This window comes from Bos indicus x Bos taurus, chromosome 4 (genome assembly GCF_003369695.1).
Source record: "Bos indicus x Bos taurus breed Angus x Brahman F1 hybrid chromosome 4, Bos_hybrid_MaternalHap_v2.0, whole genome shotgun sequence".
In the NCBI taxonomy this organism is placed as follows: Eukaryota; Metazoa; Chordata; class Mammalia; order Artiodactyla; family Bovidae; genus Bos; species Bos indicus x Bos taurus.
The window spans coordinates 61076992-61087196 of NC_040079.1; the positions used below are offsets into that span (position 1 = coordinate 61076992).

At 35.8% G+C, this 10205-nt stretch overlaps 1 non-coding gene across 1 annotated transcript; it reads left to right on the forward strand.

The window, feature by feature from the left end:
* The first annotated feature begins 8094 nt into the window (after positions 1-8094).
* TRNAS-GGA lies at positions 8095-8166 on the forward strand. Its single transcript has one exon. It is a non-coding gene; the product is annotated as a tRNA-Ser (tRNA).
* Positions 8167-10205: the final 2039 nt, after the last annotated feature.

Sequence of the window (10205 nt, forward strand, 5' to 3'; positions counted from 1 at the left end):
TTTTATGGTTTTAACTAACTATATCTGTCAAAGATTTGTTTTGTGTGGTTTCTGGTGAAGATTTGATTTATTTCTTTTCTTAATATAGCACAATTTCCCTTATATTATTAAACATGTTTATTTATTTAAATATTATATTATATATATTAATATCCATTTGGAGGCAGTTTCTTATATTCTGTCCACTTTTCAAATCTTATGACAATACTGCAGTGTTTAAATTATCGTGTGTTTAAAAAGCCAATAGAATGAGAAAATTCCTTTCACACCTCATTAAAAGAGTTCTGGAGTCAAGTCCAATGTGGAGGTGGCGGGGGTGGAGGGAGGTATAGAAGGGAGGGTTTTCTCACGCTAACAAGCAACTCTCAGACACCAATAGTATATGCAAGAATTTAACTCAATGCAACTCAATTCTGATATCTTCCTCAGAGAGCATCACATTCCACCAGTTAGGGGTTCAGTCTTATGAGACTGCCCCAAGGCCCATTTCAGATGCTAGTCACAAGCCCATGTTGCTACCTGCAATTCTGACTGTCTAGCTATAAGTCAGAAGTTCCCACAATCAATCTTTCCTTGGGTTCAACTAATTTTCTGTAATGGCTCACAGAACTCAGAACATCTTTTCACTAACTAGATTGCCAGTTTATTATATAAACAAAATCTAAATTAGGAACAGCCAGAGAGAAGATGCACAGGACAAGGTGGGGGGAAGAGTGAGGAGCTTCCATGCCCTCTCCAGCAGCTAACCCTCTCCTCACACTCTATGTGTTCACCAACTCAGAAGTTCTCCAAACCCCATCATTTTGGGTTTTTATAGAGGCTTCAATACATGTGCTCAGTCACTCAGTCATGTCCAACTCTTTACAACCCCCTGAACAGTAGTCTGCCAGGCTCCTCTGTCTGTGGAATTTTCCAGGCAGGAATACTGGAGCGGGTTGCCATTTCCTTCCCCATGGAAGCTTCCTGGTCCAAGGATCAAAGTCATATCTCTCGTGTCTCCTGCATGGGCAGGTAGATTCTTTACCATTGCACTACCGGGGAAACCCTTCAATACATAGTCATGGCCAATTAATTACTGGCCACGGGCATCTGATTCACCCTCCAGTCCCTTGGCTTCCCTGGAGGTCAGGGGATGGGACTGAAAGTTCCACCCCTTTAGTTGTATGGTTGGTTCTTCTAGCAACCAGTCCCATCCTTAGATGGGGTCCAGAAATGCACTTCATTAATATAACAAGAGACACATTTGTCACTGTCAACACTTAGGAAATTCTAAGGATTTGGAAAACTGTGAGCCAGGAACTGTGGATGAAGATAAGATACATATGAGAAATATATTTTGATCATCTGAATGTATATAGTTCTTATAAGTCACAAAATTGCATCATCATATTCAATAATTCCTGACCTATGATATTGTGAGTCTTCTTCCAAATAGTTTTAGAATCACCTTTCTTGTTTTTTTCCAAAGAGAATTTAAAGTATGTTTAACATACTATAATTTATTACTCATTCAAATCTATGATATGTCTTTCCTTTTTATTCAGTCTTTTTATTTTTTGAAAAGTTTTCATCTTTTCTTGGTATACCTACTTAGTTGTTTTTTAAAGTGATTTCATTTTCATTGTGAATGAATTCACATTTTTTAAATAATTTCACTGTCTTATATAGGAAAATAATTGATTTTTGTGCATTTATCTTATGCCAAGCTATTTTACTATAGTCCTTTGTACTGTAAATATTATGCTTTTCTTGATATTTTAGGAATAAAATGGCATTGCCTGAAAATCTCCCATGTGTCTCCTCCCAAATAAAATACTACATTTAAATAAATATATCAGTATATTAGGAGAGCTAAACTTTCCTAGCCACATTCTCCTCTGGGATGACAATATACTTTAGTGATGTCTTGTTGGATAATATACTGTTGGAAATTATAACTACTACAAAACCCACATCAATAAGAGGAAATACAAATGGCTATTTAAATATAATATATTTTTGCTAACACAAATAATACTGTAAAACAAAGAATGTTGTTCATCACCTGGTTCTACAAGGATTAAATCATTAGCCTGCAGGTGCTGACCAACAGTATACCCCAAAAGGAATTCAGAAGGAAAAACAGCATGAGGCACTCTGTGCTTTGGAAAAGCAGACCTTCTAGATAGTTAGATAAATCTAGAGAAGAATTTTAATGAGTCCAGATTCTTGAATCTTCCTATACACATAAAAGCTCTAAAAGCATTGAGATAGCTGTTCCTTGTAATTAGCAGTGACCTTTTGACAGAGGAGTGTGCTTGACTATGGGCTTCCCAAGTGGTAAGAGTGGTAAAGGAGTGAAGTGAAGTCGCTCGGTCGTGTCCGACTCTTTGCGACCCAATGGACTGTAGCCTACCGGGCTCCTCTGTCCATGGGATTTTCCAGGCAAGCGTACTGGAGTGGGTTGCCATTTCCTTCTATAGAGGATCTTCCCGACCCAGGGCTCGAACCCAGGTCTCCCACAGTGTAGGCAGACGCTTTACTGTTTGCTAATTTAGGAGACATAAGTGACCTGGGTTCAACCCCTGGGACAGGAAAATATCCTGGAGGAGGGCATGGCAACCCACTCCAGTATTCTTGCCTGGAGAATCCTATGGACATTGGAGCCCGTCAGGCTATAGTCTATAGGGTCACAAAAAGTTGAATAGGATTAAAGCAGCTTAGCACACACACACATGCTTGACTGCCTGTATTCCCTAGGCAAAATCATGTATATAACTGGCTTCTCCCTCTACTTCCCAGGAGCAGTTCTCTCTGCGATTTCACTGAAAGTCTGCTTCCCAAGCTATAGTCTTCAGTAAGACCCTGAATAAAACTCAACTCACAGTTCTTATAGGGTGCATTTTTCTTTCAGTTGACAATGCACAGCCACAATATCACATAAATGTTTTTTAGCTTAATATGTATTTTTTTCTAATTTTATTTTCCCCTCTTTTTATACAGATCATTCTTGAATCTGATTTCTAATAGTAGTGAATTGCATTTCAAAGTCAGTCTGTATTATATTGCTACACAATTACCATGAAATTAGGTAACCCTAATCCTTTAGGAAATCCTTTAGGAAACCCCAATCCTTAACTTCAGGAAAGGACCAAGCATATAGAAGAGGAATCTATAAAGTTCACCTTTAACAGAGAATTTTAGAAAGATGTCTAATATTCAAAACTGGAAAAAAAAAATCCAGACATCATTTTGAAGATCAGTCAATATAGGCTAAAGCTGTAGTTACCATTAAGTGAAGTTCACTAAGGATACAACCTTCTTTCCTGTAATTTTACTGACTTTAATTTGTTTGTCTCACTACCCTGTGCCAGGCCAAAAATAGTAGGTGGTGAAGAACCACCCAAGAACTAGTGAAATTTTTCTAATTTGAAGAAAACACATCTTAGAATAACTTTTCTTCTTAAATAATGTGCTATCATAAGGAACTGGTTTTGTTTACTCTTGTCTAAATATTCCAAGCCTCAGAACCTGGTAGGTCTTTGAATTCCATGAAAACTATTAACTTACCTTGAAAACTTAGTTTATGAATATCTGAGTATTTATGCCACCTCAGCATAGGAAATCCTAATGGATTCATTGGCATTTTCTTGAAGATAAATGTCTACATCTATCTATTCTGTTTTTATTCAGTAAACTGTTAATTAGTCCATATTTTACTTCCTCAGACATGTAGAGAAACTCACTAATTATCTCGGAACATTAGGCTGGGTAGAAAACCTGGTGAGAACTTCTGTGGGCAGAATCATTTTTCAACATGTTTCCAAGGATGTGGGAAGGGCTTGGATTGTAATGTACCTGTTTAATAGCTACCTGGAGTAAGCTGATACACAGCACTCATTCTGCAGATATTATTCTCTTCACCTTCAGCAAGATGTTAAATGTTTTTAAATAGCTGTTCTGTACTGTTTTATTGGTGTTAACAGAACTCTTATGGTTGTTACTGGCCATTTTTATAGTCCTTTGCTGCTTCATTTCCACAGCAGGCAAGTCTGGCTACCAAAAATGTCATTGATCATAGTTTTAAGCATCATCCATAGATGATAAAATTGGTGATATCACTGAATGACAGATTCAAAAGTATCATAAAAACTCCTTCAAACAGATGGCAAATATACCACTGTTTACATATTTTAAATGGATGCTACAGATGGTAAGAAATTATTCCACCATGTTTAATAGGAAAATTCCACAGCATTTCTACAAAGGCACTTTTCTTTTTACTGCAAGGAAATATATTCGGTAATTTAGCTACCAACCACTCTTTTACCTTCCAAATTGTATATTGGAAGCATATGGGAAAGATGGTTAGAAAGCCTGTATTCATTTCTTCTTTATGTAGCCTTAAATTTATTGAACAATAAAAATAAATAGGACTGAGAAAGGTGTATGGATGTGTTCATTGTTTAGTAAAAACTGATAATTCTTATAAGCATTCTCAAATAATTTACTTGTTGAATTACAACTAGTTTCATGATTAAAATTTTTTGGCTATAAAGAAAATAGTAAATTGTCACCTGTTAACAATTTTAAAATATTTTTTAATGTATGAATAATCCATTTGTATTGTATACTAATTGTATGATTATTCTGTGAAATGATGGTATAATTTGTTATGGTATATTTGCTTTGAGCAACAGGAATAATTCAGCAAATTAAGTAAAGACTTGAAAACAAGAGTTTAAATTTTGTATTGGATTATAAATGTGATTATAGAGTAGCTGAGTATCAGAGATTATTGCACTTTACATAAACAACCGTTCATTCCTTAAAATATTTCATTCTGTTCTCTCAATACTGTACACCTATTCCTTGGACCTTGGTGAGGAAATTAGTCCCTCTATAAGCAAACTTACTTCGAATTACATATTCTGAAAAACATAAAATTCATTCTAAATCAGGATCCTTCATAGAACTTCCATATCATTCTCACCTTCTTTTCATTTGAACAATTACTATAACTAGCTTTTCAAAATACATTTATTTTTAACTTTTAAAAAGTAAACTTGATCTATTCAAACATATGGATGATCAGATTTTCCCCTTCATATAGCTTTTTGAAATATTTCTCAGTTGTGAGCATAAGGCTGCCCTTTGTGAAGGACTAGTAGTAGAGTTGCTTCTTCTTTTATCATGTATAGAAAATAACCTATTATATTTATGTGTTAAGAGCTGAAGTAGTCTTCCTTGTCTTCTAGCTATTGTTTGTTTCTATTACTTCTTCTTCATATTGGAGAAGGAAATGGCAACCCATTCCAGTACTCTTGCCTGAAGAATCCCATGGAGGGAGGAGCCTGATAGGCTACAATCCATGGGGTCACAGAGTCGGACACGACTGAGCAATTTCACTATATAGATCTTTACAAAAAACTTTATTAAAATTCAAAATCTAAAAATCTTTTTTACCAAGATAATACAGAAATTGAGAGGTGGACATAGAAACTGATATTTATAGCTCAAAATTTGAATACTACATGGTACAACTTCTATTTTGTGATAAGATGGTGATCAACACCCTTCCAGAATCAGGACACAGACATTGCTCCATTGAACCAAAACCGAGGCCATTTAAGACAACACCGTTAGAACTTAAAGTTTTGATCTGTAGTTTCTAAACAGTGGTTCGCAAATGTTATATTACATTAGAATCACTTAGAAGACTTTCAAAAATAAAGATTATTGGGTACCAGACCCAGAGTTTTGGATCCAACAGTCTGGAGCTATAAAATTAACTTTTCTAAGAAGCTCCCAGTTGACTTTTATGCTGCTCATCCAGAGACCATACTTTGAGCACTACCTTAGCCTGAAAACAAAGGGGAGAAGCACTGAACTGAGATGTTTTGACATTACCTGTGTGATCTTGGAGAAGGTATTTACTATCCCAGGTTTACTGTTTTATCTTTTTCAAATAAAAGTGCGGGTGCAGGTGATTGCTCTTTTCCTGTGTTTTACTCTAAAATCTATGAATATAAATCAAGAGCCACAAAAGAGCATACAATGCCCTTAATTAGGGTGATTCAAAGGTCTTACAGAAGATAGAGGTTTGAAAACACTTTACAAAGGAGCTTCTTCCTTCATTTTGGCTTCCTCTGTCAAGGTAATTAAACTTGAGTTCAAAATCTCTCTGCTTGAGCTACACAAGCAAACAAACAAACAGAACTAATGGGTATGTGGTTTTAAATTCGGTTTTTTCTTTAGCAAATTATTAATATGAAATTATTGCTGAGGAGACTGGGTATTTGGAGATTTCTTCACCACAGGCTGCTCTCTGGACTCAATGTCATAAAGTTAGTTTCTCGCCTCTCTACATTGATTTAAAACCTGAGGGTTTTAAAGCCTCATGCCAATCCACCTCCGTGATAGGTTGTGCAATAAATACTGCTGCTGCTGCTGCTAAGTTGCTTCAGTCGTGTCCGACTCTGTGCAACACCATAGATGGCAGCCCACCAGGCTCCCCCGTCCCTGGGATTCTCCAGGCAAGAATACTGGAGTGGGTTGCCATTTCCTTCTCCAATGCATGAAAGTGAAAAGTGAAAGTGAAGTCGCTTAGTCATGTCTGACTCCTAGCGACCCCATAGACTGCAGCCTACCAGGCTCCCCTGTCCATGGGATTTTCCAGGCAAGAGTAGTGGAGTGGGTTGCCATTGCCTTCTGTTAATTACATTGGTGGCTCTTTCCACCCCTGTATGTCAGAGACTTTAAATTCTCTGAGCTAGAGAAAACTAGAGAGAATAGGCTAGGCTTCAGTTCAGTTCAGTCGCTCAGTTGTGTCTGACTCTTTGTGACCCCATGAATCACACAGCACACCAGGCCTCCCTGTCCATCACCAACTCCCTGAGTTCACTCAAACTCATTTCCATCAAGTCGGTGATGCCTTCCAGCCATCTCATCCTCTGTCTTCCCCTTCTCCTCCTGCTCCCAATCCCTCCCAGCATCAGGGTCTTTTCCAATGAGTCAACTCTTCGCATTCTGAGGTGGCCAAAGTATTGTAGTTTCAGTCCTTCCAATGAACACCCAGGACTGATCTCCTTTAGAATGGACTGGTTGGATCTCCTTGCATTCCAAAGGACTCTCAAGAGTCTTCTCCAACACCACAGTTCAAAAGCATCAATTCTTCGGTGCTCAGCTTTCTTCACAGTCAAACTTTCAATGGAAACACACAAATGTTCTCTCCATAGGGGATCTGACTAGAGTCTACCTAGGCTAGCCTTACTTAGGTCCACCTGGCCGCTCTTGAATTATGTTTTTTCCATTTCAATTACTGTTAAGACAATTTCAGTCACTGAAGGAAACAGACTGGAAAGATGATTGACTACTCAGAATCAATAAAGAGTGTCAGAGGTTTGATGTTTTGAGGGGGCAACGGAGTGTTAGGAAAATCGTTTTCTAATTTGTACTCTTAGCAGTTCCCAAAGTTTTAACAAAGGGCTATTAAATTAAAGTATTCATAGTTTTAAAGAAATCAGATATAGTATTCTTAAGTTATATTTGCAGTCTATTATAAAATTGATTCACCTAAAAAGTTGTCTGCCCTGAAGGTTTTTCTTTTCTCTTCCCCCTTACATAATAATCTTTTTCACTATTATTTTTTTAAAAAAGCATATGGCAGTCTCAAAACTCCCTCCAGTGCTTGTCCTGATGTGGAAAAATCTCCAGAATGGCAAATATAGGAACGTTTCCACAACCGTTTCAAGTAATCCATGACCATCTCAAATGAATTTTACTTTATAAAAATAGTATTTATTAAAATTCATTATATTTTTCCTGTGTTAAGTAAATCAAGTACAAATAATACTTCAATAAAAAGTCACTCTAAGAGATACATAGAGCTTTATGGCTACATAATATTTAAATTTAAAAATAAATATCTGTAGAAAAATACAATAAGATGGTCAATAGAATACTGTTTAAAATCATACTTTAGGATAAATTAATGTTGCAGAATTAGAATGGTAATAAAAATTCAAGTAGACAAAATTAATGGTATAAAATTTCCTATTAAATAATAATTTGGTATTAAAAATAAATTAATACTTTTTATTATTTATTTGGGTTTCCCTGGTGGCTCAGAGGTTAAAGTGTCTGTCTGGAATGCAGGAGACCCAGGTTCGATCCCTGGGTCGGGAAGATCCCCTGGAGAAGGAAATGGCAACCCATTCCAGTACTCTTGCCTGGACAATCCCATGGAGGAAGGAGCCTGGTAGACTACAGTCCATGTGGTCTCAAAGAGTCGGACATGACTGAGTGACTTCACTTTCACTTTCATTATTTATTTATTTGGCTGCACCAGGTCTTGGTTGTGGTATGCAGGGTCTTTAATTGTAGCATGTGGGATCTAGTTCCCTGACCAGGGATCAGACCCAGGTCCCCTGAATGGGGAGCGTAGAGTCTGAGCCACTGGATCACCAGGGAAGTCCCCTTGTATACTTTAAATGAATGATGGTGATATAAATTTATTATAGTATTCATGTTCTATTGCTGTCAATACTTAAATAAGATCACAATTTCATTTACCTATGCTAAAATAAAATGTTTAGGTGTCAGTTTAGAGTAGAATCATTTTCAGCAATGTATTTTGGAGTAACTGTAATATCTGACCACCTGTGTCTTATTATTTCACTAAGTATAAAATTGGCAACTCTAATAATAATAATAACTTATAACTTAGCTTAAAAATACTTCTGAAATATATTAAATTGAAATGTTCATATAATAAAGTAGGCATTATTTTCTATTTGTAGATAAGGAAACTGGCCATTGGGTAACAGGCAAATCACTTGCTTGAAATGAAAATGATATGAAAGTTGAAACCAGGACAAAATTTGATCCAGTGTTTTATGTTTGCTTTTTCTACCTACTTCTACCTAAGTGTAAAAAGTGATCAACCATGACAATAACATACCAATTTTGTATAGATCTGCAAGATCTATGCATCTGCATTTCATACATCTACACTATACATATACATTTCACTGGGGGTCTGAAAACTGTAGATTTTTTGTTTAGGTTTCATCAAAATGTTCCCAGTTAATAATTCTTTAACAATTACTATATTGTGATATCATATACTTCCTTCCTAGAACTCTAATATCATTCAATTTTGAACTGTTCTTCTATAATTAGTTTAGGTCACTCTTCCATCTTTTGTTAAAATATTATTAGTGAAGCATCAGTGCATTCAATGTCATCAAATCCAATGAAGTTAAATTATCACTTGTGACTGATAATTCTGAGTAGCAAATTATCTCTGAATTCATCAGGGAGATTAACATTTATAATCACTTTTATAAAAAAATGAAGTCTAAATTATTTCAACCAAGAAAAGTGATAAAATATTTTTTTATTTGACTAAAATGTTGCTGTTGGTTGTAATAGAAGAAAAATGAGTGTCTGAGCTGCCAAGAATATTTGTTACATTGCAACTGTCTTGCTCTCACATTTCCCTCTATTAAAAGGTGTTAGATTCTGCCTTTATTTTAATAACTAGGCAGTCTCAAAGTTTAAATCAACACTTGTAATCAAAAACCTTGTCAATCATTCTGACTTGAAAAGAAAATCTTGAGGATTGTGTCAATCACCATCTAACATTTTGCCTTCAAATATCTGTTAAAGAGTATTATCAGCTGTTCAACTAGCATTTTCAGGGGAAAGAGATATAACCTACTCTGAGCTCCATGAACTTGTTGATTTAATGTAATCTAATACATAATTTTCAATACCTCAAATATATGCTCCTTCTGAGAAACATGTCCGTGGCTCACAAGATGGCTATTGTTCAGCCTTAAGGTGGAAAACAGTTCTTCAGTTCACTTCCAGACATTTCCAATATTTACATATATGGTACAAGATGCCATTTAACCAGAAAATATCTCAAGAAACTTTATTCTATCTCACCACACCAGAAAGTTATACTTAAAACTTGCCGCGTATCTACTTGTGAGAGAATATAATTTTTAAAACATCATTACTAATTTCCCTAATACTAGATATTATCTATAATGAGCAACCTTCACTCACACCTGAAGAACAGCATCATAATGATGCTTAAGTGTAAATGACATGCCATCTACATTTAATATCATAGATGATTAGTGATGGAAGTGTTTTTGAAGGATACATTATTTTTTAAAAATCTGGTTCCTCTCTTAAACACAAAACACTGGACT